Here is a 4,384-nt window from a genome sequence, read left to right on the forward strand (position 1 = left end):
TTGTGATCTAGAAAGCATACCAAAAAATTGCTTTTTGAAAATGCACTTGGCTCTGAACATGTATGGATCCCAGTGCACCATTTCACTCAATTTTGGAGAAATATGATAATACCCATGGCATTTGGTGCCGGCTGACCCTGACGGTGTGGCATTCGCCCTTTTCAGAGCCTGCTCCTACATAAAGCTGGGTGACGGGACGACGGCCAATTTCTGGGAGGACAAATGGTTGCCGGGTGGGCGTTCCGTCTAAGACCTGGCGCCAACACTGCTCACTTTTGTGCCCAAGAGCACAACTAGGTTTACTTCTGCCTTCCTTTTGACTGCAATTCCTTGTGTGAGCTCCTCCCTCTAAATCATGTCCTCCTAATTTATTTTTTCAGTCATCTATGGTTTGGATGGGGCTGGGTTCCTACAACGACGGCAACAGAGGCGACAAACACCACTTTGCAACCTCGCCGAACTGTGTTGCTGAACTGAAGGTACTGTAGCAATCCTTCTGGTTTGGTAGCTACAACCGAGATACTTAGCTTCTTTATGCCTTCATTTTTTTGTAGTAAAAAACATGATTCCAGCATGTGTAGAGTATTAGATTTCAGTTGTTTGTTGTAGTTTGTTTTGCAACCTCGCCGAACTGTGTTGCTGAACTGAAGGTACTGTAGCAATCCTTCTGGTTTGGTAGCTACAACTGAGATACTTAGCTTGTTTATGCCTTCATTTTTTTGTAGTAAAAAACATGATTCCAGCATGTGTAGAGTATTAGATTTCAGTTGTTTGTTGTAGTTTGTTTTCAGGGTTCAGTAAATTCTGCATCAATATTTAAAATTTTAGTATCAAGCGATGATGAGCAAGGTCCGCTTCTGATTGTTGTATGCCAACCCATGTTTTCTATTTGTAGATGGTTGTGTTTTTGCAGTTGGCCTACATCTAATAATTAGTAGTTAATGTCTGGATTACTTTCGACCAAATATTTCGAAAGTTGCTTGTTCTTTTGTACGTATCTGTGTTGGATTATCAATGCATGATCTAATTATCATTTTCTTCATATCGATATCCTATTAATTACTACTACATCAAGGATCTTCATGTTGTTCGTTTTCTTACAAATCCACTCATTGGTAATGATGGTTTAATTTCTTTGATATTTTCTTCAGTTTAGGGACAGCAGCAGTTTTACCACCGATGGTGTTGCATGTAAGCTGGATGTTCTCATTGTTCTGTTGGCTCTGATCGGGTGAGTTCTTCCCTATTTCCTTTTTTGATGCCTCCGTATGCTCAACCTATTATGGTTTTAGTTGTAGTGTGAATGTTTTATAGTTTATATTTTTTGTGTGTTCTCTGGCAGTGTGTATGCTATGAAGTTAAGGTTCTTAAGATTAATGATGTTTATAGAAGGTAGATACAGTTTTATCATTCATTCATGATCATATTTGGCCTCTCTTAGTGGCCAGTCTATGGTAAATCTAATAGTTGCTCTTGATAGTGATGCAGGATGTGAGGTACAACTATCAAAGTGACATTAATTTTGGTTCTGATTCCTATCCGCAGCCTCTTCTACACTAGGTGAGAAATTGGTTAAAAGAGTACATTTTATTACTTTTCTAAAAATATCTTCTGAGAAACATGATTATTATGTTCAGTAGTGTTGCTTCTCTATTCCAAAGGCACATGGAAGTTTACAGAAAAAAATATTACAATTGTTTTTTTATCTTCAGAGAAGGAAAACACTCGACGATCTGGCTCTGTCTCAGGTATATGCTCCCTCGCCCGCAAGATCCGCTCTCTCCCATCTACGCATCGCAACAGCACTTCAGCTCCTCTTGTGGATTCTCACCAGATCAGGCCACCTCACTCACCTTCAGGTAAACCTTGAGCGACGACACAGTATGTTTTCGCGAACTAATCTTCTTTAGTCAACCTATCGATCCTTGTTGCGTGTGCTTCTTAATCGACATGTGAATAATCTGTTGATGCATGGAAATACATACTGATCTCCTATTTTCTTGCTGCCTGCAAGATAGTATATGCATGAATCTTGTTCAACTACAACAACCTGAAAGCCATGTTATTCTCAGAAAAATTATCATCTACGGTTGTATGCATATGCCTCTTGATATTTACCAGCTCTTCTTAGGATTGCCTAACTAGCATACATATCCTAGCTAGAACATAAGAGTTTGAATTTGTACATGTGAACTGCACATTAAGTTACTATCACCACTGTTTAACAACACTGTTGATTATGCCTCAGGTTTGTAAACAGTCATCCATACCATAGGTACGTACGTTAATGCAGAAGCACTACTATGGAATTAGATGTAGTAAGTAGTAACTGCGTCAATCTGAACATTTTAGCAAGTTCATGCATCAACCTTACGGTCCATCGGTGAAACAAAGCCAATCATATGAATTGAAGGAGCTACTGAAATAAAGTGGAAAGAACAAAGAGAAAATTGAAGATTATCTATATGAACATTCTGAGAATGGGATAGGAGAGGTGGTTCTTCCCAACAGGAAAAAGAGTGGAGCGGTACTGTTATCCTGCCTTTTCTACTACAATCCCAGTTAGCATAATAACATACGTGACATGAAAAATCATATTATCGATTCAATTATGATTCAAGCAACATGAAAAATTATCCGTGAAATTCACTTCCAAAACCTGGTTTTATTTAGTTCTAACTTCAGGATAGACATTTACTGTATTGTAATTGCCAGACTTCCAAAATTCTATTATTACCATTGTTTAACAACACTGTTTTTGTCACGGGAAAATTATAGATGGATAAACGTCTCAAATCATACACTATAAAGCTTCCAACACTTGCTTACAGTGTCTTTCTTGTGTAATCAGTCTGTCGTGATGGACAAAGTTAAGATCCCAACAAAAAGTGCTTCTTGATGCTATGATGCAGCAACTTAACCTTCCAAATTACAGTTTACTAAACAGTAAGTGCTTCTCGATGCTATGATACAGCTTCTTGATGCTATGATGCAGAAACTTGATTCTATGGGCAAGTGATTCATGCTGCTCTTGGTTCTTCTGTATACTTGAAATAAGGAACAATATTTGAAAGTATGATAGTGTTTGGTTAAAACATATACCTCAGTCCATTACTTCAGTTTCTTCTTCTGAAGTTATGTGTTTTCTGCTTTTCTACTTCTTTGCTCTGCTTTACACAATTCACATGGCATTCGAGACCTTTTATTTAGGACCAGGGAAAAACTCTAATTGTTAACTTTGTATTTTCCAACTAACTAGCACATATCTTGCCTAAGCGCATGCCTAGGCAAGCTTAAGCAATGCGTTCTGTTCTGGCCTAGCGCCTAGGCGCTTACACCCTTTCCCCCTTGCTTGCTTTGTTGTTCAGAGCACAGAAGAATTATATTCAAGTATACATCACCGCTGTTATTTTACTTGCTTGCAATTACAGTGTATTTTAAAACACACTTGGCGAACATCTGCTCGTGCTTACAATGCTCTATGAGGGAAATAATAGATCAATACTTGCTTTTTTGCTCCTTTTGAACGGTTGTCAGGACCTCGCCGGCAGATCCCTCAGCTATCAGGGAAGGCAGCCATCAGCGGAGATTGAGGGCGCCTCTCCGGCGAGAGTGCTCATGTCGTGGTGGTTTTCCACCAGCAGCGTGGGGGAGGCGGTGTCCTCTGCAGCTAGGTCTACTTACTGGCGACCTCACCATCACCAGCCCACCTGCAGGTATGCTAGCTCCTCTTCTATTAATGGAAAAAGGAGATGCTCAAATGGATTGGGTGGTACCTTCCTGAAAGTATTGTAGGGATGGACATATGGATTGATTGGTAGGCCCCTGAAAGCTACACAGATCTGAACCGATAACTTCAATAAGAATGTGTATCCCAGCTCCTTTTATAATCTTGAATCCTTCTTGGTCCTACTAAACTGTAACTCATGTTTCGTATTGGAAACAATATTTTGGACATTCCTAACCTGGCCAAGGGAATGTATTGCCCACCTACAGTGAGAGATACATACGAAATAGGTCCTACTAAACACCTAAAAGGATGAGTCATACTGTACTAACATTTTTGCTATCTTTATGCTCCATATGGATGGGAACTAAAAGGATGATGATATTATTCTACCTTTCAATATTTGGCGGCGCATGTTTAAGAAAATCATAGTGACTAATAAGCATGTCATTTTCTAGAAGGGGCTTGACTGGAATGTATTTATATAGTTAATAAAATCATAGTGACTAATTCTTCAGTTCCTCTATTTAGATTAGAGGTGTATGCATGCATATTAGCCAAGTGATCAGTCTTTCCAGGTCAAAAGAGAAAGTGACCAATATTTTGGCATATTTTCCTATTAAGAATAAATGGATATGCCCATGCACGTATGCACAC

General features: G+C 39.1%; 1 long non-coding RNA gene across 3 annotated transcripts; it reads left to right on the plus strand.

Annotated features, from left to right (window-relative positions):
* Positions 1-613: 613 nt before the first annotated feature.
* On the plus strand, positions 614-4,378 carry LOC123120801 (uncharacterized). Of its 3 annotated transcripts, none has more exons than XR_006459569.1 (7): positions 616-650; positions 1,152-1,231; positions 1,343-1,392; positions 1,481-1,560; positions 1,713-1,859; positions 2,852-2,946; positions 3,538-4,378. It is a non-coding gene; the product is annotated as an uncharacterized lncRNA (long non-coding RNA). The 3 variants fall into 3 exon arrangements; XR_006459570.1 differs by having other exon boundaries at positions 624-650; positions 1,489-1,560; XR_006459571.1 differs by lacking the exon at positions 1,343-1,392 and having other exon boundaries at positions 614-650.
* Positions 4,379-4,384: the final 6 nt, after the last annotated feature.

This window comes from Triticum aestivum, chromosome 5D, assembly GCF_018294505.1.
Source record: "Triticum aestivum cultivar Chinese Spring chromosome 5D, IWGSC CS RefSeq v2.1, whole genome shotgun sequence".
Taxonomy (NCBI): Eukaryota; Viridiplantae; Streptophyta; class Magnoliopsida; order Poales; family Poaceae; genus Triticum; species Triticum aestivum.